We start from the raw sequence: 26,831 nt of genomic DNA on the forward strand, positions 1-26,831 counted from the left end.
CATTTCTAAAAATAATAATACTAATATTAATATTTGTATGACTAGTATTTCTTATCACATGGGTTTGACCCATACAAATAAATAGGTCTTATGCATTCTTGAAATTATTTCTAAAATTATGAATTAGCCACATAGTTAACCTATTATCAAGGTTATGTAGCCTGTCTGAAGAATTTGTTGGAACAACATATTTTTTGTCATCACCCAAGTGATCCATTTAATCAGACATTATCTAGCCCCTTATCGTTTAGAGTATCGACTTCTATTTTGTCCGAGAACTCCTTCTCCACACAATTATTCCCAGAGTCCGAATCTTTTATCAAAACTGGTTTATGCACCTGATTCGGCTTAAAAAGCCAAGAAGATGGAGTGTGATTATTTCCACGTTTGAATTAAGATTAATGAGAAAGGCTATATATTTGAGTGGAGAGATGTATCATATATAGATATATTGGGGCGAACATTTTCTTTTTCTCTTTTTTCATGGGGAGAATATTTTTTAGTCTCATTAAGTATTTTCCTTTGAAATGATTCACATGCTGAACACTAGATAATGGTTAAGATTTGAATTTATTACTCAACACAAAGTTAGTTATAAATTTTTAGTCATTTCATCCAGTATTCAGCATAAAATCAACAAAGAATTTAAATTCATTTGACGAAGGAAAATCAGCAGCAGCAAGTTCCTGGATTTAAATTCATTTGACACAGGAAAAAGAGCAGCAACAGGTTGCACATATTGCTAAAATCACGACAATGCAACTAATAGAGGCTACAAATCAATCCTTATGACGAGAATTTAATTGAGTCATGATTGCACTCAAATTGAATCACCCTAAAGTCACGCCAGGTCCACGTCCACAAATTCTTTGATCAAGGATATATTCATTCGAATTGAATCACATGTACAAATTCCAAGGCTTATAACTAGATGGTGTTCAGTTGCAAGAACTGAGGATAGGAGAGGAGAGGAAAAGAGAAGAGAAGAGAGAAAATGAGAGAAGAAAGGAGGAGAATTTAATTTTCATTGTTTCGTTTGGTATAGAATTTTACGTGGAAAAGAACTGTAATATTTGGATAGTTTTAACCAATAACTATTAATATTTGCTATAAAAAATTTTTTTTTGGGTCTGAACCCAGAGGTGGTCCTGATTGAGCCCCAACTGTGTGAGACACTTTTAAACCCATACCATAACCCAGACTAATCCATACTTGCACCGGGTCGGCCCCGTAAGGGGTAAAATGTTGGCCAAAGTGATGACTTCATACGAGAGCGGGGCTTGAACTCCTTACCTCTTTTAAGGAGTGAGAGTGCCGAATCACACACCAACCAACTTTGGTTCATTTGCTATAAAATTTTAATGTTTAACTAAATATATTATTTTTAAATAAACCATTTTTTAACACAAATAATTTATTTTCAATTTTTATTATTTCTTTAATTTGGGAATGTGCTGGAATGTCATTGATGTGTTTACTTGGCAAAATAAATGGGAATGAGAATCAATTTACCAAAATATCTATAGTATTAATAATTAATAAAAATAAATAATTTATCATTATTAACAATATTATCATTATTGTTGTTATTATTACTATTATTATTATTATTAAAAATAATATTAACAATAATTAATAATAACTAAAATAATAAATTTAATAAAATTTAATAATAATAAAATTTATATTCTAAATTTTTCCGCATTGTTTTCAATATTTTGGAAATGGGTTTTATCAAACCTCCGATTGGTTTGATAAAACCCATTTCCAAAATATTTTATCTATGGAGGATGATTTTTACCATACTGATCCTTTTCAAGCTATTTCAAAGTTTTTTCTCAAAGGCTGGTTTTTCAAACCTTGGGATTTGACAAAACCCCAGTCTTATTATCAAAGCATTTTAGAAGCCACTGAGTCTGTAAAATTCAAGTATTTCTTTCTCAATGAAACCCATTCAAAACCAGCTTACTCCACGGCTACTATTCTAAAAGTCTTGAGCCCAAACCAGTGGGGAGACCAACTCCACAAACAAAAAAGCTTCCCTCCAAATTTTCAAATGCGTTTACCACATTGTTTGTCTTATTCCTATTGGGATTACCAACAAGCATGGTTTAACACATTTTTCATACAAACCCAAAGAAATCCCATTCATAGTTATTTTTCTTCAATTCAAAAATAACCGTTCAAAGCCTCCCTAATTGGTTTCAACAATGGTGGAACTCTTTTAGCCCAATACCTTAGATTTTAACTCCAAATGCCACCCATTGTCTAAACCTCTTTAAAACCCATTATATCCCTTCTGAATCCAAGAAAAAGTTTCCCCCCTTTCTCTGTTTTTGTAGAAATTTCTTCCTTCCATGGGTATGGATGTGGAATTTCAGATATCATACCCAAGAAGCCCAACTCATTTTACAAAGAACCTTTAAAGTAAAATGGTGGTCAAAGTTTGACGAACAGACCAAATTAACTGACACTCTGATCCGAAATTGGCTCCGTTCTAAAGGCTTCTTACCCCCCACCATTAAATATGTCAAAGCCCAAGAAACCTTTCTTATCCAAAAATCCAAAGCCGAATCTCTTTTGGCCAGGGCCAAAACTGAAGAAGAATATTTTAAAGTTATGGAGCAGCTCCTCACTTCAAGATCAAAGTCTTCAGTTGCTGACTCCTCTGATGACGATGAACAAGATGAAGAGCCATTTATTTCTCTTGGAGAAGAAAATGAAGACAACTGTTTTGGAATTTTCTCTCCGATAAAGCATTGTAAATAGTTATTATTTATATGTAAAAAAAAAGTAATTATATTCCATATTTCTACTATGTATTTTTCCTCTCTTGTATTCAGTTGTATTTTCCTACTTTCCTTTCTTGTATGTGAATATGTATTTTTATACCCTCGGGTGGTCCCCTGGACACAAGTGAGAGTGCATATGTCAGTTCACCCAAATCATACTTGTATTTTTAAAAGAATATCCAAAGACAACTCCAAAGACTACTGTTTCAAGCTACACTCCAAAGACTACTGTTTCAAGCTACAGTTTCGCTACAGTGATGAAGCTACAGTTTCGCTACAGTTGTAAAGCTACAGACTCGCTATAGTTAAAGATCCAATCTTTGTATTTAAATCAGGAGGAAGACTTAGACTCCTCAGATTTTTTTTGGGAATTCTTTTTTTCTTTCTTTCTTCTTCTTCTCTCTCTGGGAATTAGGAATCGGAAGACGACAAGGAATTTTCCTGTCTTCAGATTAATTTCCCATTCTTTCTGTAACACTTTCCTTTAAAGAAAAACAAAGTAAAGAAAAAAATGTAAGATTTGTAATTTCTTTTAAAGCTTGTAATAAATTTAAATTTCTGTAATTTAATTTAAAGCATTTTAATTTCCGCAATTTATCTTAAAGCATTTAAATTTCAGTAATTTAAATTTTATGTATGCTTCGCAGACTGATCTGTTTCAGATCTGCCATATAAATTGTTACATTCCTCTTAGGCAAAGAGACCGAATCTCTGTCCTTAGTTGTATCTTCTCTTCTCCCTCCATTCAATCAGAATACTATTTCTGGGATCTAGATCTAGTATTATCTATGAGCCTTTAGATTTTGTTGCTAGGTTTGACTAAAGAATATAAAAGTTTTTAACACTTGAGTATATCGACGGGAAACCGACGACGTAAATTCCAGAGGTGATCCTGAATAGGCACTAGTCTGGTCTGCAGTAAACATGGATTTCATTCTCATTTTCAAATTACATTTTACTAAGTAAACATGGATTTCATTCTCATTTTACATTCCATGAAACAAACACACCATTAGATCTATTCATCTGGAGCACTAGTTTAACCTCATAACTTGTCAATCGCTGTAACTGTAAGTAGTGATATTTAGATGAATTCGAAAACTTTGATCGAAATTTTGAACAATACGCCACCAAATTTTTAGGCCAAAAGCAATGACAGGCGTGCTCATGGGGCGGGGTGGTTCGGCAGCAGCAAGTGGCTATTTGGCACTTCTGGTTTTTTTTTTTAATATATATTTTTATTTTTGAAAATTAAATAAATTATAAAATAAATCAATAATGTATTTGACAAAAAACAATTATAAATGATAATTATTTAATAATAATAAACGATTAAGTAAAAATTCTAAAACGGACAAATTTAAAAATTTTAACTTTTATTTGAATAAGAATTTGAATTTTTTACTTTTTGGTGAAGAATCAAAATCCCTCAATTTGAAAAAAATTAAAATTCTGTTAAAATTAAATTCTACTATTTTATGGCGAATCGAAATAGGAAATAATTTCAAATTCTTTACTTTATCCCAGCCGAACATGACTGTAGGCTGTTTCTTGCTTGGTCAATACTCTTTTTTGTACATATACATTACTGTTAATATTTGTTGTAATAGAAACAAGATATTGTTTATTCAATACGGTCTTGCACTTTATTAATCTAGACGGCTAGACCCATGGTTTTTCTTTTTTCAAAAAAATAAATATTATATATTTAGTTTACACAAACTATACTTCCTTTAGCATTATTTATATTTAGTTTTCTCTGATACTTTTAACATTATTTATCTATTTTTTATCATTTATCAAAAAATTAAATAGAGATCACGGGTTGAAATATTTAAAAGAAAAAAAGATAAGGTTTTCTATTGCCATTTTCTTTCATCCATCATATGTTCTAGAGATTAAAGTTTTCATCAAATTTGAGTTTCTTAACAATAATTTTTTTAGCTTTAATTTTAAGCAAACCTTAAATGAATGTATATCAATCAAAGAAAACCGATGATATGATTATATAGTATATTTTTTGTATATTTAAAAAAATAATTAAAATACTTGTATACAACACTCTAATCCTCCATTCTCTGGTAAACTGTCATCGATGTGACAAAACATGGGGATTGATTTCATCTAGAATTTATAAAAATACATCAATAAATGGGAGCTTGCTATGTTACATTAGCTGTTTGTTACAGCTAAAAATTTTTATACTCTTAGAAAAGATAATAATTATTAAAAAGGTCAACAAGTTTTAAAGTTTTACTTTACACCCCAAGCTGCAGCCAAGTAACAATATCGCTAGTATTTTAATTTTTTTGAAGTTCTCCATTTATATTTATAGCAAATTTAGTATCAAATTACTGAACATTTTTTTTATTTTATTTAAATGAATCTCTAACTTGTTTAATTTTATATCTATTGAGTATTTATTCATTAAATTAATGATCTCTTATTTTAATATATCATGATCATCAATGTTGAAGTCTTTATGAATTGTTTAACTTTATTAAATTCTTTACTTAGTTGATCTCTTAACTTTTTAATTTATTTTATATTTCCTTCACTGAAATTTTTAATTTCTAAGATTTTGTTTACCCTTTCTATATCATTTATAGATAAATTTGAGTTTTCTAATTTATTTAATAAATACAGTGACATTTAATTTAATTGATTATTTCTCCACATGTTTGAATCATTGATCAGATCAGGGGTTGAAATCTTTCGTTAGAGTTCTAGTAATTTATTCACTGTAACATCTTTTGAATAATTCATTAGATATATAAGATATTTATCACATATATTATCTCTTATAATTCAAGATACTAAATTTAGATTAAAAAAATCTATGTGACAGCACTGATGGTATGTATTTAGGATGGAAAATAGATTGAATGTGTGTGTGTGTGTGTGTGTGTGTTAGAAGAAAAATCTATTTTATGTCTCAAGAGAGATAGGAAATTATAAATGTACATACAAAAATTTATTTAGAATTTGTGGATTTTTATGAATATAATAATAATTTAAATCTTTATAAAAATATAGTAAAAACTTTATAAAGTTTTAAAAATAATTATAGAAGAGATGGATGAGAAAACCATTTAATTATAAAAAATTAATGAGGACTTATTTGAAAAAAAGTAAATATATGATTAGAAATGAAATTTTCTGTAAATTACAATTACACTTGTACTTCATTTTACGTTAAAATTATTTTTATCCATTAGATTAAAAAAATATAAAAATCAATGACCTAAATTTATTAGTTGTTTGTTACATTATTTGTAACATAAGCTTTTGCCAATAAATGACATAATGATATAATTCTTGACATATCACAACATTCTTGATTATTGGTATCTATATATGTCATGATACTCTTGATTCTTTCTGAATGTTAACCATGTAATGATCTTGATCCTTATCATTTATAAGTGCATTACATAATTAATGGTGTTAAACTATTCGTTCAAGCAATTTGTGCATCTAAAAATGACATCAACTAAGAAGGATCTTCATGTGGTTCCCACAATTATATCTAGTTTAGCGTAAATTTGAACTTTAATAAATTTTCTGAATTTAATATTATTAAATTTTCTAAAATTAATGGTATTTGAACACAATAGTATCAAAAGGGTTAAAAAATTATTCAAAATTAGTTGTTTTGTGTTTTTATTTCTTGAAATGTAATCAAAACATGTAATTTTAGATATGTTTTTGTCATACTTTGATCACCATTGTGTACATATATCATTTTTCATTAATTGCTTTTCATTCATGTATTATAAATAATGTCTTGTGTAAAATTACTAAATTAAGAATAGGATCATATCTCCAATAATAGTTGTTCAAACTTTAAGTGTTCTCTATATTCACTAAATTTCATAATGTATCTTCTAGCCTACTCCTTTTTATATCCTTCCTCTTGTGATGGAAAACAAGTTCTTAACAAGCATAGATTTGGCTAGACTAGGGACCCTTTATATAGTAGTATTCATAATTTAAAAAACTTTATACTTCCTTCCATCAAAGAAGTAATATTAATAAACTTTATCACTTTCATTACAAAAGTGGTTAGTAGTCTCTTGCACTATCCCTTAAAACAAGTAAGTGGGTCAATAATTTGAGTTTATCTATTTATTTATACAAACAAGTGGCTTATCATGTGGACCACATAATGAAAATTTTTACATTTTTTTCTCTTAATCCACATGTTAAATGAAGAATAAACTCATTGTTGGATCCTTAATCCAACATTGAGCTTATATGTCAATAATCATGTGTTGGGGACTGTCTTATAAGGTTAAGCTAACTAAAAGTGATTTATTAAGGTTTTTAATAATTTGAGCTTCATGTATCTAATAGCTAGGATGTAGGTCTTTAATATGTAGAGATTTAGGGTAATTTCTATTTTTATGATGGGTTGAAACAGAAATACCTAAATTATGTGTTGTTGGATCCTTAATCCAACATTGGGTTTATATGTCAATAATTATGTGTTGCGGACTGTCTTATAAGGTTAAGCTAACTAAAAGTGATCTATTAAGGTTTTTAATAATTTGATCTTAATGTATCTAATAGAATGTAAGCCTTTAATGTGTAGAGATTTTAGGGTAATTTCTATTTTTATAATAGGTTGAAATAGAAATACCTAAAGATAGGGTGGGGCTATTTGTACTCTAAAATATACTTTGAACACCCTTGTACTTTGAACACTCATTTAATAAATTTTAAAAATCAATTTTTAATTTGAACACTCTTCTAAATACCAAAATAGTCCCTGTTAAGCTAAATACTTTGTTTCCTCTGTACACTAATAAAAAAGCTTTTTTTCTTTTTTCCATAAAATTTTTCCTTCATTTTACTCATTTAATTCGTCTTTGCATGACTTCAATTTCAATATTATTTTTGTTTTCCATAGTCTTGTATTGTGAATGCATGTGGGTCTAAAAGCGATCAAGATCAAAAGCAAGTTTCAATGGCACTGAAGCCATTTTCCATTGATTTTCTCATTTTTGATTGGGCAATACAATATCTTTATAAGAACTGGTTATTTTTAAAATAACTTTGTTTCTTCCTGATTTATATGTCTTTGTTTCGATTAATAAGATCAAGAGTGAGGGTCCTAGTGACTTTGCAATCAATTCCATAAACCAGAAAATGTTTAGAAGAATATAGGCCACCAAGCTTTCTCTAATCAGTCCCAAATAATGTTCATGAACATTGATTTGATTTTTCATGGGTGCGACGTTTATTGAAAGTAGAAGCTAATTTCTTTTCAAGATAGATTAGATTTTGATGTTGAATAGGGGAGAGGACAAGATGACAGTGTATTTCAACAGGTGTAAAGAGTAATAATTATTTAATTAAGTTATAGTTGTCGTCAATAGTAAATTATGTCAAGTTTACTTTAGTAATATAAAGTTTTGATAAAATATGAGTGTTAAAATAAAATTTAGAGTGTAAATAGCCCCATATCTAAAGATAACAGGAAAGTTATCTATATAAATAGTTATAGTCTCCAAATCATACGTATCATTATATTCTTTTGTGCAATTACATCATCAAAGAGAGTGCACAGAAAAAATTAAAGGATTATTTAGAAGAATGTGTTGATATGAAAAACAAATCATAAGGCTCTAGAAAGCAATTGTGTATTTTATATCCAGATACGCTTTTGCATATTTAATTATTAATTTTTAGAGATACAATATGAATATTCTTAAAATTTAGGTGATGGTATTTACCATTTTCTAACTGTCAGAACTTGGCATGGCCATTGAACTTTTAATTACCCATATACAAGTAAAATTTTATGAACTTGAAAGAAAATTTCGATACGCGAATCATGGCCGTTATGTTTCTAAAAGGAAGAAACATTTCCTTCTATTTATTATAATATGAAACTTCTCAAGTATAAGTATTTATGAATGAAATTCCATAAATCATTTAGGGTCTAACTTAGATTGTCCCAATGCACTTTTCAAAGTTCTTTATGTGTACAAGTAGGGGTGTTCAGAATCCAATCCGATCCGCTCAATCTGATCCGTATAAATCCGATCCGTGGATTGGATATGGATTGAAAATTTAAAAATCCGCAGTTGATAGATTGGATATGGATTTACTTCTATAAATTCGCAGAAATCCGTGAATCCGTAAAATATATATATATATAATTAAAAAATTATTATAAATTTAATTAAAAAATATTATAAATGTGACATTACATAGTTACATAAGCACTATAACATATCTTAGCCATTACCCAATAATGATATAAAATGAAAGATAATTAAATAATCAAATATACAAATATAACTTGTAAAAATTGTAAAACAAAATAAAAGCAAAGTCACACGCACTAGCAAAAGCAAAGTAACATAACGGCAAATCACCAACAATTTGCAAACAAAAAACCCTAAGCTTCCCCGCCGTCACACACACTAGCAACACTCAATACTGGTTGGATACACTCTCGACACAGATTTGAAGGACATCGGCTGCGCGATTCCGGCAAGAGCAAGCCATCTTCTTTCCCAAGTCCATCGAGCCACTTCACATTCACTGGTTCCAGCTGAACAATTTCACTATCACAACCTTCAAGATCGCCACCCGTACGGCTTCTCCTAGTTCGCATCGTGGACGGCTCCGTAATTACCACTTTTCGACAGGCGCAACAGCCCTGGTGAAGGATCAGACTGTGTTTGGTTTCCAAAACTTCTTCATTTCAATTAATTGTGGCTTTATCTGAACAATTAATTTTGGTGTTATATTAACGTATTATTGTAACTTATTTGAACAATTAAGCTTGGTGTGTTATATTTTGAAATTTTGAATGTATTATTGTAGCTTTAATTGAATAATTAGTCTCAATGTGTTATATTTTGAAACTTTAAATGTATTATTTTAGCTTTATTTAAATAATTAATTTATTTAAATTTTATTCAATTTTAAATTTAATTGGTAGCAAAATTATTTTTATATTAGATTTTTTTTTAATTTCATTAGTTGGAGAGAATTAAAAATTTTTAATTCGAAAACTAATGCGTAAAATGGTGGATTGGATATGGATTTAGTCAAATCCGCATCCGATCCGCAAACGTATGGTGTCAAATCCGCATCTGATCCGCAGATGTATGGATTGGATTTGGATTGAATTTTCTCAATCCGTGAATTGGATTGGATTGAAAAATTATTATCCGTAAAATCATGGATCGGATATGGATTGATGTCCAATCCGTAAAATCCGATCCGCGAATATCCCTATGTACAAATAACACAACTATGTTCTTCACTGTAATTATAAAACCAATGTTGAAGCTAATAATAAAGCTGAAGAAACCCAAATTCAGCCAATAAAACCATACAATCCACATGACCATTATACACTTTTGCTAGCAAAACTTTATTCGCTGAATCTTTTAACATGAGCTATATCTCTTCATACTTATTAACGTGCCTCTTATAACTTAACTTTATGTTGATAAATTTATTTTTGGTAACTTCAATAATCAATTATCTTCATATTGACAATAATTTTCAAACCATTGAAAAAATTTCTTAACCTAAATTCTTGCATATTTCGTTCATAGCATGTAACGAATTTATGCTTTCATAAAGGATAAAGTCATTCACTTTATGCATAATAACCTAACTTTGTTGCAAAGTTATCGTCTATATATGAAACTAAATCATTACAGGTCCCACTAACCTTAAGATTTATACACAATGTTCTATATAAACCAAATGAGATCATTAATATTGTAAATATTATAAATATTAAATGAAAGACTTGTATCAAGTCCATTTTTATAATTTGCAAATGAAACTAGGGTGATGGCCAATACCTTATGAGAAGTCACAAATTGTTTTTACATACCTTCATAGAACTTTCACCCTTGAGTAATAGAATTACCATTACATTTTTGCCTAAATGAAATTTAAGCTCAATAGATTTAGTTATCCCACCGCTTAAATCCATCTTGTTCATGTGGAGTACTTTTTACAAGATCAAATTATTCACAAACATATCCATTTCATGATATGCAGAAAAAAACTTAAATTTTAAATTAATCAATGTTAATTTAAGAGTAAATTCAAACCTTCCCACTGGTAGAGGTTGCAAAATGCATTGAGTTTACTATATCTTTATTCACATATTCGATATATATGCGTGTGTGTGTTGTGTGTGTGGGCTCTTAATTATAAGACTGGTAAATATAGACATAAACATTAGAAAATTATTCCATACCTATGGACTTAGAAAATTTCGTAATTTGATGTCCAATTTACTATTTAGATTTATAAATTATATGCCCAAACCTTATACTTAAAATATCACATATATCAACATCCAAATCTTATATCCTCATGCATAATTATATATTCCAATTATCAAAAGAAAGACTATGTACTTTATTACAAACAGACACAATAATTATGAAATTCTCTATTGAATTAGTTGAGAGATTAGGCAAAAGAAACAGAAAGTTTCTCAAAATTTGTCAAACAAAGACACTCGCATTTGCTTCTCATATTTAAATAATCTTTGTGTCATTGACAAACGAACACTCGAAGGTATTATCTATTGCGTTAATTTATAACATCTATCTGAGTAACAAATATTCAAAATATTTGTCAAAAATAGAATAGGCTTAGTTAGGGTCAAATAAATTTAGTACTATGATCATTTTCTTGTATTTGTAGAGTACTATTAGATAAAGAAATTTTCATCTTCTAAGGAAGTGGACTTAGAGGAGGAGATTCAAAGGCCCATTAAAATTAGTCCAAAGAGTAAATTCATCATCGTTGGATCCAACAAAGAGGAACCTCAATCCTAAGGGGTCATCCTCAATTGAAATTGCAACTTAACTAGTTGGGATAAAATTTACACTAACATAAAAAAATAAGATTTCAAAACATGATTCACAGGACTGATCAGGTTATAACATATCGCAGAAGTGGTACACAACACAAACCAGCAAAACTAAAGGCACATACATCCGCAACTGATTTCTTTCTTTATTTTTATTAACTTTATAATGCTTAACACTTTATTCATGACATCATCAATTGTTAGCATAACAAATCCATGAATCAATTATATGAAGTCTATATATTGACCAAATACTCCATCATAATAGCGGCATTTATCCAATAATCATATGAGGTCACATGGAAAATTAAATCAGTAATAAATGTTAAATTTGATAATTGTAAGCATTAAGCTTTAAAGAACCCAGATCAAAAGATTTTTTTTTTCAATTATATATCTATTATACTATGCAAGACATATTAATCTCCCATATTACAACATATGAAGGCGAATCAAGTATAAAATAATTCCGTTGGTAGTAGTAACAGAAATAATTAATTTACATAATGTCAAGGCACAAACTGGTTTTCAGTAAAGCAAGCAAGTAATTTGCCAAACAACTACCCGATAATAAATATACCACGAAAAGCCTACTTGAATAGTGAAACATACAAATGAGAAGCATATATTATGTTGACTGAATTTACTGCCATTATCAAATAATAGCATAATGAATGTATTTCAGAACTAACCAAATTGAACAATATTATTGAAGTTGGCTTTGATACCACACATAAAATAATTAAATTAAGAATAGCTAGGATCATCCCTTAAAATAATTAAATTAAGAATAGCTAGGATCATCCCTCCACATCATAGTTGCTCAAGCTTGTGTTGTCTACATTCATTAAATTTCATAAAGTGTCTTCTAGCCTACTCCTCCTTATAGCTTTTCTCTTATAATGGAAAACAAGTTCTTAGGAAGGATAGATTTGGCTAGACTAGGCACCCTTTATATAGTAGTATTTTATAACTTAAAAGACTTTACACTTCCTTCAAAGAAGTAATATTCATAATCTTCATCACTTCCATTATAAAAGTGGTTAATAAACTCTACCAGTGTCCCTTAAAACAAGTAAGTGGGTCATTAATGTAAGTTTATCTATTTTTTTACATGAACAAGTGGCTTATCACGTGGACCACATAATGATAATTCTTACATCTTGAAATAATAGTAAATTATAACTCCACTTGTGATACGATTTACATAATAAGAGTTAATTTCTATAAATGGACATCACTCATTTGCCTTATTATAAACAATACAAACTTCTACCTCTATTTTTTAAGAAACTATAAGTGATTGCTTGGCACTTCTTCAAAATATAGCTCCTCCTGCCATCATAAGGATATAACCAAATATGGATTTTTTGTTTTCAAAACACTTGCAAAATCAGTATCAAAATATCTAACTATGTTTAGGTAGTCAGATTGCTTATATATCAACACAAATTCTTAGTGGCTTGCAAATATCTTAGCACTTTCTTTGCAGACTTCCAATGTTCAAAACTAGGATTGCTCAAGTATCTCTTAAATAATGCCATTGCAAAAGCAATATTAGGATATGTACAGACTTGAGCATACATCAAGTTACCTACAACTGATGCATATAGGACTATTTGAATTTCAACTTTACTTACATCATTATTTAGAATTGAGACCTAGAAAGTTTGTGACTTTTTAAATTTGGTGTTTTTCCAAGAGCACAAGATTGGAAACTAAATCATTTCAAAACACAATCAATGTAAGCTTTTTAGGCAATCCTAAAATACCTCCGGATTTGTCATAAAGAATCACAACCCCTAATATGTATTAGGATTCATTGAGATCCTTATATCAAAGTTATATGATAGTATTTGCTTTGTCTCAAGTAAAAAATCAATATCCTTAGTTATGATCAATATATCAACCATATAAAAGCATCATAATAATATAACTTGCTGCTACTGACCCTCAAATATGCATATTGATCAAGAACATTCTCCTTGAATCCATAAGAGGTGAAAATATCATAGAATTTCAAATACCACTGTCTAGATGCCTATTTAAGTCCATAAGTGGACTTTTTAAGCTTACACATGTTTTCTTTACCAGACTTTACAAAACTATCAAGTTGCACCATGTATACATCTTCAAAGAAGTTTCCATTAAGAAAAGCTATTTTTGCATCCATCACATGTAGTTCTAAATTAAAATGAGCTACCAATGCCATCGGAATGAGTTTCCAGTAGAGACAAGAGAGTATGTTTATGTATCTTCTTCCTGACTGAAACCTTGGTTATAAGCTTGGTCTTGTATCTTTATACTTGACTTTTGGCATCTATTTTGGTGTTGAAAACCTATTTACAACAAATTAGTTTGCATTTATCTGGCAATTCAACTAACTCTTAAATCTAACCTTAGTTCATAGATGCCATCTCATCGTGGTATGTGTCCAAGATGAGGATTCTAGATCACTGATGGCCTCCTAAAAGTAAAAAGATCAGATGACATGTTAATATAAAAATCATGCTCCTATAAGTAAACCATATAAGGTTATGAGGCCTAACACTCTTATTATTATGATCATCCTGAAAATAGATGGCACGATCAAACTCATATTATAATGGTGTGTGAATAACAATTGAATCTAAAACTTCTTAAGCTTATGCAGGCCTCACTTTAGCTTTACATCCCCAAACATGAAAATGATATAGATTGGGTTTCTTCCTTGACCATAAATCATAAGAAGTTTTGGGCAATGATTTGTTAGGTACAAATTTATAAAATGTAACTTGTAGTTCTTAAAGCTTTACCCCATAGAAAATCTAGTAAACTGGAATTATTCAACATGCACACATACTATGTCAAAAATGGTACAATTTCTTCTTTCTAAAATTCCATTATGTTCAGGAGTCCTAAGCATTGTCTATTGATCTTCTATTCCACATTTATAAATAAATTTAACAAAAGGTCTAGGATTACAACTAGTTTCATCATCTCCCCTATAGTACCCACAACCCCTATATGATATCTCTACCTCAATCTTCTTGGCCTTTTAGAGCCTAACATTAGCCTTAAAGGCTTGAATGGTGGACAGAGATTTAGACTTTTTAGCAAGAGGTTCAATTTGACTATAACGAGAAAAACCATCGATGAACGTGATGAAATACTTATAACCTCTAGCAGCAAGAGTAAATGGGGCATATATGTATGTATGTATTTACTTTAGAAACGGTTGACTTTTCCCAATTCTCTCTTTTCTGATTAGGCCTTAAGTTTTCCTTTAACATAATCAACACAATTTTTAAAGTCGAAAAAAATTCTAGATTATGGAGAAAACCAACTTTAATGATCCTTTCCATCATTTGTTTGGAAATATGGCCAGATGGCCACAATATAGAGTAACGTTTAGATATAATAATATTCATAACAAGAGTATTAGATGATGATTCAACAATATGAGAACAATAAATCATATGCAAGCCTTTATATAGAGTGCCAGCACCAACTAAAACTGAATTATGGAATAAGTAAACTTCTTTGTCACCAAAATGAAGTATAGCAAAATCTATCGAAAGAGGTACAAATATCAAGTTTCTCCCAATGGAAGAAATATAAGCTATATTTAATAGATCAATTTTGGCCTTTGCTTTATTGCCAACGTGTACCATTATTTTTCCCTCATTGGGTTCCCTCATGCTTCTAAACTCTTGTAAGGAATTTTTTATATTAATGGTCGCACCAACACCCAACCATTAAGCATTAAAAGGAACATCAATCAGGTTGGATTTAAAGCTTGCAAAAACTATAGGAATACCTTTCTTTTCTAACCATGCTTTGAACCCCTTGCATTTAGTTTTCTTCTAACCTAGTTCCCTATAGAAATGTCAATTTCCTTTAAATCCTTCAGAAGTGGAACCAGAACTGGTGGTAGAGTTATCACATGCAGCTTTCTTTCTAAACTTTTTTCTTAAAAGATTTGTTGATACCCTTTGAAGAGTTCTTCTTCACACTCTCAACACTCTTAACCAATAGCCATCATGGCAATGTGAGACTTGCCTTTCTTCAAGGACTTTGCTTCCTGAACCACAAAAGCAATTAACTCATTTACGTTCCAAGTATCTTTTTTAGTGTTGTATTGGCTCCTCATATTGCCAAATTGTGGTGGAAGAGATTCAACAATTTGGTAACCCAGGTAGTCATCGGAATTAACATCCATGTCTTTTAGCTTCTAATAGTAATTAGTCAACTTAAGAATATATTTTTTTACCCCATAAACACCATTATACAGGGTATTGGCAAGCAACCTCAAATAGTTACCCTCTTCAGCCTTGTCAACTTTCTTAAAAGTTCTCGTAATGACTACTAGGTGATCCATAGCCTTCTCATATGTAGGAATCCTATCCTGAATAGTTCTATCAATAGTGTATTTAACTGTATCCAAACACTGCCCATTGGATTCATCCTAAACATTCCGCTCTGCTTTCTCATTGCCAATGCTCTTTTCTATGGGCTTGGATGATTTATCTATTCTCTCAGCCAAGTTTTTATTCATAGTAGATAGATAGAACATAATTAGTCTCATAATAAGTCCTAGTTATGGTTTTGATAGAGGCAATTTAGAGAAATAAAATAATATCATGAATTTCTTTTTATTCCTATGAAAAAATACATAATTAGTCGTCATGTATTTATTTTTTACTCTAGTCACTTGATTTAAATTTTAAATATTTTACATGTTTTTACATATAGTTTGTGAATTATATAATATAATAATATAATTATGTTGGAACCAAATTAATCACCAAGACCAACTTGGAACCCCCAAGACCCACTCTATGAACCTTGATCTTGTACTGGAAATAATCAATCAACCAAGATTTCCCAAGAAACATGAATAAGTACTTGAAACCAACCACACAATCAAAGAAAATCAGATCACACACTTGAACCAAAGATTATAGTGGTTCGGCAAATTTCTTTGCCTACATCCACTGTGGAAAACCAAGCAAACTCTTTACTGATTTCAGAGAACAAGTTACAAATCTGGAGAATACATGTAAATGAATCGATACGCTAAACAACAGATCATATGCCCTTTTATACTCCACTCTGATCAATCAGAAAGAACCCCAAGAAGCCAGTTCACGCTCCTGGGTTTCCAGCCAAACAGACGTCCAGCTGCTTCCCGCGTGATCTAACGGAATAAACCACTTCTTGAATTTGCTTAGGGACACTTGTCAAACGTTCATGTAATCTGTTGATTAAAACGCAGAGTTGGCTTGTCGTTTGAGTTAGTGAAACATGTGACACATCACGTGTATTACTAATGAATCCAGCCGACATATCGTTTGTATCAACCAGCTGCTCTGAACTCAAATGCTTGACATGTCGTTTATCCTTGCTGACAAACAGACGACGTGTCATACACATCCCTGAGATCAGATTTGAGCTTCATAATTCCAACACTCTCCACCTTGAACTCAAATCAGTTACCCTTTTGCTTATGCTTTCCACTGTATCCCTGCAGTTTTATAGCCTGCAGATCCCAGCTGAGTTCATGCAGAACTCCAGCTTGGCTGCTGGTACAACCTTTGTCAACATATCAGCAAGGTTATCATCAGTGTGAATCTTTAACAGCTTCACCACACCTTTAGACACCTCCAGCCTGACAAAGTGCAGTTTGATGTCAATATGCTTTGTCTTTTCGTGATGCACCTAGTTCTTGCTTAGACAAATTGCACTTTGACTGTCACAATGAATAGCCACCTGTCTTTATTCAAATCCCAATTCTGTAACCATTCCTCTGAGCCATATTGCCTCCTTAAAGGCTTCTGCAGCTGCAGTGTACTCTGATTCTGTTATTGACAAAGCAACAACACTTTGCAGTGAAGCTTTCCAGTTTATGGTGCAGCCACTGAGTGTGAACAAATTGTTGAGTGTTAGAAAATGCATATTTATAAAGGAGAAAACCGTCATTTTACATTTTAAGTCTTACTAACAACCCTTACTTTTATATATTTAACCTTCTTGTGATTTAATTACATGTGTTTTATTTTAATTAAGTATTTTATGTATTTTAGGGGCATTATAGTCATTTCACAATAAAGGAGAGATCAGACGACAAAACGGACATCACTTTTGAACTCAAGACGGTCGAAAACCTTAGGAGGAGCATAAAAGGAAAAATGGCACTATTCACATGTACGGTACTATTCACGTGTACGGGTACTATATACGTTACTGTTCACGACACTGTTCGCATTGACCGATGATGTGGCATTGACTGATGAGGTGTCACGATCCTGTTGGACTAAAATTCTTATGTACTGTTGATGGTGACGTGGCAGCATATCAGTGGACGAAAAATCTCGCGTACGGTGCATGCATCACACAGGATTATTTTCAACCAAACCGCGTTACTGTTCATCCGGGTCAAACCGCGTTACTGTTCAAAGTCGGGTCAAACCGTGTTACTGTTCATCCGCGTGGTCAAACCGTGGACTGTTGACTGATGACATGGCGCAATCCTGAGCGTCCAAACTGTTTTTAATCCGATGGCCATGATTTACTCCATGTATCTATAAAAAGGGGGCCTCCCCCCCCTAATTTGATATCTCTGAATCCATTTTTGGGATCCATTTTCTGTAATTCCTTCTCCATCTTGTATTTTCTTTGTATTTTAATAAATTCCCTTTTTGCCCCTAGTTCAATTATGAGTGGCTAATTTTCTTTCAAGCTTGGGTTGAAGGTGAAGTCTCAACATGTGTCATGGGCTTTATTTGGTAAATTTATTTTCTTTTCCCCTCTAGTTTTTGTGGATGATTTGACTTATCGTCGACAAATAATACTGATCTTGTCTAGATACCGCCTTGGTTACACCGGCTCTCTAGTATAAGGTTATTATTATTTGGCACGATAAGCCCTTAGCACCATATTGATTAGAGCGTGGTTCATGAGGTGTGGATTCCCCCCTCATGATTTAATTGGCATTAATACGGATTATTTAGCCCATGATGCATGTTGATACGGATCCAGATACCCAAGTACGTCATTTCAATAGAATTATCTTCAATTTATTCTCGCCATTGCAATTCCAATTTTAGAATTTATTCTCGCCATTTTAATTTAAGTTTTAGCATATACCAAATCATTTCCACCATAAATCCAACAACCCATTTACAAAATTAATTCTATACACAATTAAAATCCACCTCCTCGTGGGATCGACACTCGTCACCATAGATCTATACTACAATAGATTCGTGCGCTTGCGAGTACATTAAAATTTGCACAACAAGTTTTTGGCGCCGTTGCCGGGGAGGTAAGTAATTTTAATTCATAGAATTAATTTTTGTGAATAATTTCTTTTATTTGTTTTCTTGTATTTTTTTTTATTATTAAAAAAAAAAAGAAAAAAAAAGTGAATCTACATTTAAAGGTTAGTATTTCTTTTCTTTTTCTCTTTTTTAAAATTTTGTAATTTAATTTTCCATTTATTTTTCTTTGTAATTTTTTTGTTTATCTTATTAATTTAATTTTTAGTTAATTTCTTTCACGTATTTATTTTTGTGTATTTTTATAGAAAGGTTGTAATAGCGCAATAAGGTTAGTATCGTAATTTCTCCCTCTTCTTTATTTTTATTTGTTTTGTTCCCATCTTTATTTTTTGTTTTGTTTGCATCTTTATTTTTATTTTATTTATTTTGCATGCATGGTCGTAGGTCATTATTACCTAATCTTGAACCTATAGACCTTGAATTAGAAAAAACACTTCGCACACACAAACACGTTAAAAATAAAATGGATTTACAAGCACCACAGGAGAGGCCATTTAAGGACTATTTTAGTCCCTTAGCTAATTTGAGCACGTCATGCATAAGATACCCAAATGTAGCTGCTAGGAGTTTTGAATTAAAACCTAGTGTGTTAAATTGTCTCCCTACATTTTATGGCCTAGAAAATGAGGATCCATATAATCATTTGAATGATTTTCATGCCATTTGTCAAACATTCAAATATGAGAATTTTTCAGATGATGATGTTAAACTTAGACTATTCCCATTTTCTTTAAAAGATAGAGCTCGTTCATGGCTTAATACATTGCCTGCTAATAGCATTGCATCATGGGAACAAATGGTTACAAAATTTTTAAATAAATATTTCCCAGTGCATAAAACCAATGCTATTCGCAGGGAAATCTCGGAGTTTACCCAGAAAGATGACGAGCAATTTTTCGAAACATGGGAGCGATTCAATGGGCTACTCTTGAAGTGTCCACATCATGGGTACGAGAAATGGCACCAATGCCAATACTTTTTGGAGGGATTATTGCCGAATGTGCAAGAATGGCTAATGGCAACAAGTGGAGGAGAGCTAATGTCAAAAAGTGCATCAGAAATTTGGGAATTCTTCCAGCGACAAGCAGATAATTCCCAACAACGGAGTCGATCACTCAGGAATACTAGAAGAATTAAAGGAGTGAATGAGGTTCAAATTGGCGAGTCAAGTTCAGAAATTAAAGAAGTCAAAGCGATAATTGAAGGTCTCTCTCGACAAATAGCATCGTTATCGACTGCTAAATCAACAGAGCCACATGACCATGACTCACACTCAGATCAAGCCAATGCCATAGGTGTAATGAGAAAGCCATCAAATTACAACCCATACTCCAACACATATAACCCTGGATGGAGAGACCACCCCAATTTTTCATGGTCTCAAGGATTCCAACAGAATGGACCAACAGCTCCAGCTCCACCAATTCCACAAAATCCTCAAGCCTCTCAGCCACCATTTAGACCATACAATCAGAACCAGAATTACTCTCAGCCCAGACCATGGGAGGATTCATTCCAGAATCTTAGGAATGTTACTCACTCCACGATTGAGCAACAGAATCGCACCATTGATGGACTACGAAATGAGTTGAGAGCAGGCTTCAACTCACAAGCTCAATCAGTTTCAAGCCTCGAGAAGATGGTGGGACAACTTGCTTCTTCAGTTCAAACCTTGGCAATGACCGTTGAGAAAGGTAAGTTTCCAAGTCAACCAGTGCCTAATCCTAAAGGAGTGCATGAAGCGAGTACCAGTTCACCACAGCAGCATGGAGAGGTCAAAGCAATAATGACCTTGCGAAAAGGAAAAGAAATCGACAACAAAGTGGAGATGCCGGTGACAAAGGAAAATCAAATTGTACCTGTGAACGTTGAGGACTCACCACCGGAGGAGAGAGAAGAAGCCAACCCACGAGAATACGTTCCCAAAGCTCCATTTCCTCAGAGGTTAGCGAAAGGAAAAAAAGGGAAAATCTACAGGTGAGATTCTCGAAATCTTCAAACAGGTAAGTGTTAACATCCCTTTACTTGATGCTATAAAGCAAGTTCTATCTTATGCCAAGTTTCTTAAAGATTTGTGTACTAAAAAGAGAAACATGCATGTTCAAAAGAAGGCATTTTTAACAGAAAACGTTAGTTCTATACTCCAACATAAAATTCCTTTAAAATGCAAAGACCCAGGCTCCCCCACTATCTCATGTAGTATAGGGAACCACACAATTGAGAATGCTTTGTTGGATTTAGGAGCTAGTGTAAATCTTTTGCCTTACTCTGTATTCGTGAAACTTGGACTTGGAGAATTACACCCAACTCCAGTGGTGTTACAGCTTGCAGATCGGTCCACGAAAATACCTCGTGGTATTGTGGAGGACGTGCTTATCCAGGTAGACAAGTTTTATTTTCCTGTTGATTTCATTGTAATTGACACTCAACCAATACAGGATTCAAGGAAGCACATCCCCATTATTCTAGGCCGACCTTTCTTAGCAACTGCGGATGCTCACATTCAATGTAGGACTGGAAATATGCAGTTGTCCTTTGGCAACATGACTATGGAGCTGAACATCTTCAACATTGCCAAACAACCTCACAGTGCAGATGATGGAATTGTTGATGTGGATTTAATTGAAGCATTAGTTGATGATACTTTTGTTTCAAACCTTAGTGATGATCCTTTACAAACATGTTTAACTCACTTTGGTTTGGATTTTGATATTGACAGATCGGTCGATGAGGTCAACGCCCTGCTTGACTCAGCACCATCTATGGACACTAATAAATGGAAGTCAAGAGTTGAGCAACTAGCACCATCAGAGAAGCAACTCATTCCATCATCAGAATCACCACCGAAACTCGAGCTCAAACCATTGCCCAACACTTTGGAATATGCGTTTTTGGGAGAAGAAAGTACTCTACCGGTAATCATCTCATCATCCCTAAATGACGAACAAAAAGGTAAGTTGTTGGATGTTTTAAAAGAGCACAAAGGGGCATTAGGATGGACCATAGCAGACATCAAAGGTATAAACCCAGTAGACTGCATGCATTACATTCACCTTGATGAAAATGCTAAATCTACTAGGGAAATGCAACGTCGGTTAAATCCTAATATGAAAGAAGTTGTTAGAACAGAAGTCCTTAAGCTATTAGACGCAGGTATCATTTACCCCATTTCTGATAGTTCATGGGTTAGTCCTGTACAAGTTGTCCCCAAAAAGTCAGGAGTCACAGTAGTTACGAATGCTGATAATGAATTGATACCCACTAGAGTAACTACAGGATGGCGTGTATGCATTGATTATAGAAAGTTGAATTCTGTCACACGTAAAGACCATTTTCCTTTACCATTTATCGATCAAATGCTTGATAGATTAGCAGGCCATGAATTTTATTGCTTTCTAGATGGCTACTCAGGATATAATCAGATTCCCATAGCACCAAAAGATCAAGAGAAAACTACTTTCACTTGCCCTTTTGGCACATTTGCATATAGGAGAATGCCATTTGGATTATGTAATGCACCTGCTACATTTCAACGATGCATGTTGAGCATTTTTTCTGATATGGTTGAACGATTCCTTGAAGTCTTTATGGATGACTTTTCTGTCTTTGGTGACTCGTTTGATCAATGTTTACATCATCTAACACTAGTTCTGCAGAGATGTATCGAGAAGAACTTGGTCTTAAATTGGGAGAAATGCCATTTTATGGTAAAACAAGGTATTGTTCTCGGTCACATCATTTCGAGCAAAGGTATTGAGGTTGACAAAGCCAAGGTGGATCTCATTTCTAATCTTCCTCCACCTAAAACAATCAGAGAAGTAAGATCTTTCCTTGGGCATGCTGGTTTCTATAGACGTTTCATTAAAGATTTTAGCAAAGTTTCTAGACCCTTATGCAATTTACTTGCTAAGGATGTACCTTTTATCTTTAATGATTCATGTCTCGTGGCGTTTGAAAAATTAAAACAGTTGTTGACATCATCACCCATCATTCAGGCCCCGAACTGGAGCTTACCATTTGAACTCATGTGTGATGCATCTGATTATGCAGTAGGAGCAGTATTAGGACAAAGAGTTGATCGAATTCCCCATGTTATTTACTATGCTAGTATGACATTAAATGATACACAGTTGAACTATTCAACTACTGAAAAAGAAATGCTAGCAGTAGTGTTTGCATTAGAAAAATTTCGATCTTATCTCATTGGTTGTAAAATAATTATATTCACAGATCATGCTGCTCTTAAATATCTTCTCACAAAGAAAGATGCAAAAGCTAGACTAATTCGTTGGGTGTTACTTTTGCAGGAATTTGACTTGGAATTCAAAGATAAAAAAGGGACAGAAAATGTTGTGGCGGACCATCTCTCTCGTCTTCACTTTGACACAATTACAGAGCCATTAATATTAAATGAGTCATTTCCAGATGAACAATTAATGAGTGTGGAAGTATTACCTTGGTATGCTGATATAGTTAATTATCTTGTTACAGGTAAACTTCCAGAGCATTGGACTAAGCAAGACAAGATCAAATTCTTTGCGGAAATAAAGAATTTCTTTTGGGATGACCCGTATTTGTTCAAGTATTGTGCAGACCAAATTGTTAGACGATGTGTCCCAGAAAATGAAATTCAGAATATCCTTTCATTCTGCCATGAACAAGCTTGTGGAGGCCATTTCAGTGCTAAGAAAACAGCGACTAAAGTTTTACAATGTGGTTTCTATTGGCCAACACTATTTCGAGACGCTTACACTTTTTGTTCTTCATGTGATAGGTGTCAACGAATGGGGAGCATTACACGAAGGAACATGATGCCACTAAATCCAATTTTAGTGGTTGAGATTTTTGACGTATGGGGTATCGACTTCATGGGACCCTTTCCCCCTTCTTTTGGCAATCAATACATATTGGTTGGTGTTGACTACGTCTCAAAATGGGTAGAAGCAATTCCATGTAGAACCAATGATCACAAGGTGGTGATAGGATTTTTGAAAAGCAACATTGTCTCGCGCTTTGGATTCCCTCGAGCAATAATCAGTGATGGTGGTGCCCACTTTTGTAACAAAGCATTCAAAGCACTTTTGACAAAGTATTCAATCACACACAAAGTGGCAACCCCGTATCATCCGCAAACCAGTGGCCAAGTTGAGATATCCAATCGAGAAATAAAGCACATATTAGAAAAAACGGTGAGGCCAGACAGAAAAGATTGGTCATTAAGACTTGATGATGCATTATGGGCATATAGAACGGCTTTCAAGACCCCAATTGGGATGTCACCCTACAGGCTAGTGTATGGAAAAGCTTGCCACCTACCTGTGGAACTCGAGCATCGTGCATATTGGGCCATCAAGAAATTCAACTTTGACATGCAGCAAGCCAGCTCAGAAAGAAGATTACAGCTGGCAGAACTTGAAGAAATTCGCAATGATGCATACGAAAATGCCAAGATTTACAAGCAACGAATGAAAGTCTTCCATGATAAGCAAATTATGAGAAAATCGTTCACTCCAGGTCAGAAAGTGCTTTTATTCAATTCTCGCTTGCACCTATTCCCAGGTAAGTTACGCTCTCGTTGGTCTGGTCCCTTTATTGTTCATACTGTTTTTCCACATGGGGCAATTGAAATTAAGGACCCAAAGAACGGTGTCACGTTTAAAGTTAATGGTCAAAGATTAAAGCCATATCTAGAATACCAACCACATGAAGAAGACACCGAAATAAATTTGAGTGACCCACCAAATTTGAATTGAATTTTTTTTTTTCTTCTCGTTGATTTGATTTTTCTTTCTTTCTTTTTATTATTATTCTTTTGCTAATTGAAATTGTTTTTGCATAAGTGTGTTTATTTTACCATTAAGTTTTCTCTTATCATTTTTAATCATGAGTCTCATACTTAGACCGTTCCTCCTGAACATTCTTAAACCACTTCAACGTGTCAAAACTCATCTCAAAAGACAGATTCAATTTTGTAAAACACATCGCATTTGGGCTCTACAACCACCAGAGTTAGTAGCCTATGTTGAGGGTTTAGAACACCAACTCAGAGACATTGAGAGAAGTGTTTACGACATCCAGTTGGAGCTTGAGGTAAATTCAATAAGAGGACGATTTTAATTTTCTTTGTGTGTTTTAATTTGTTTTTCTGTTTGTGTGCTTTAGTTTGTTACCCCGGTGAAGTGGCGGATAACGGTACTCCGTGACAATCAAGTCGGTTACTTCAGTTTCCCATAATAACTGATATTCTGAGGCGAAGGTATGGACAGAAACGAGATTCTAGCAAAGCTTCACAAGCGATTCCCTTCACTTCCTCAGAATGCCCTCCTTACGATCTATAAAGCTCGGTCCGAACGCATGCGATTATTCATGAGGAATAACATACCTGCTGACATCCGTTGGTTAATCGAGGCTAAAGTACGATCGGAAGGTGAGTTACCTCCAAAATTTATTGCATACATGCCTGGTTGTGGTAGAGGAAATTATGCAAGAAAACGACGAGCTCGAATAATTTCTGTTGCTTGTCATAAGTGTGCCAGAATGAGTTGCAATAAAAACCCATGTTCTTTAGGAATGATGTCTGATAACAGGGAAGATAAGATTCAATTCATTAGGGATGGCTTGAATAAGGAGTCATTGGATGATATCCTTTTGTCTCTTGAAACGCATCCCAGTGGATATGTGCAAAGAGCGATTCTCCAGTTATGGCCATTATTCCAGAAAGAGCATGCACGATATAGTCTCGGGAATCTGACTATAAACGACCCTGTTTGCCAGTTTATAAGAAAACTGGATAGGAAGCCTATCCTCGACCCATAGAGGGCGTTCAAGCCGTTTCTGGACGTAAAACCAGAGGAAGATGTGAGCCACAGTCGCAACTACCTGTAAATATCCTTTTACTTTATTGTTATTTTATTTCACTATTGTCTTATTGTTTGCATTATTGTCTTTAATAATTTTATTACTGTTTGCTTTTTCCTTTTTACTGTTTTCTTTTTGACTTGCGAGCCACGTGCTTTACGCGTTATTTGACACTAACATATTACCTCATACACAACCATGACCCACTATCACCGAGACTCTTAAATGTGATTTCTTTTTTGTCAAGCACTCACAAATTGTTTTTGAGAAGTATCACAATGGCAGCTACTCCCAATAGACAATTCAAGAACATTTGTGTGCTTTCTGGATTTACCTATGGCAAACATAAAGAGTTCGTTGAGGCAGCCATAGATCTTGGTCGAAGCATAGCAGCGAGAAAATTACACTTGGTGTATGGAGGAGGTAATCGAGGGTTATCAAAAATGGTCTCAGAAGCAGCTTTTATCAGAGGAAGTCAAGTGTTAGGCATCATCCCAAGAGTCTTAAAACCATTGGGCAGTTCGTCTGACTCATCAACTGGAGAAGAGTTAGTCGTCTCAGGTATGCAGGAAAGAATAACTGAAATGCTTAATCATGCTGATGCTTTTATTTTCCTTCCAGGAGATCTTGCAACACTAGAGGCACTTATCACGCTAGCATCTTGGGCCCATCTGCACATCCACCAGAAACCCATCGGTTTGTTAAATGTCAATAACTTTTATGATGGCTTTATCGCATTTCTTAACCATGCAATAAAAAACTATTTCATTCCCTCTAATGCGAAAAAACTCTTTATTTGTGCTCACACTGCTAATGAGCTACTTGATATGTTACAAGCTTATCGACCGGAGCCAGACCCCTGGACCTTTGTGTTGGAGCGTCCAAATAATGATGGTAACAGTAGCCGCAGTAAGAAGTACAAATTAGATTTAACTCTCCGCCTGTAAATATTTTCTTCTGTGTTGCACCACCCAGGTGATGTCTTCTAAACTC

At 33.1% G+C, this 26,831-nt stretch overlaps 1 non-coding gene across 1 annotated transcript; it reads right to left on the reverse strand.

The window, feature by feature from the left end:
- Positions 1–19,827: 19,827 nt before the first annotated feature.
- Positions 19,828–19,931, reverse strand: LOC127899016 (small nucleolar RNA R71). The gene has a single exon (XR_008050783.1). It is a non-coding gene; the product is annotated as a small nucleolar RNA R71 (small nucleolar RNA).
- Positions 19,932–26,831: the final 6,900 nt, after the last annotated feature.

This window comes from Citrus sinensis, chromosome 7 (assembly GCF_022201045.2).
Source record: "Citrus sinensis cultivar Valencia sweet orange chromosome 7, DVS_A1.0, whole genome shotgun sequence".
NCBI classification, from domain to species: Eukaryota; Viridiplantae; Streptophyta; class Magnoliopsida; order Sapindales; family Rutaceae; genus Citrus; species Citrus sinensis.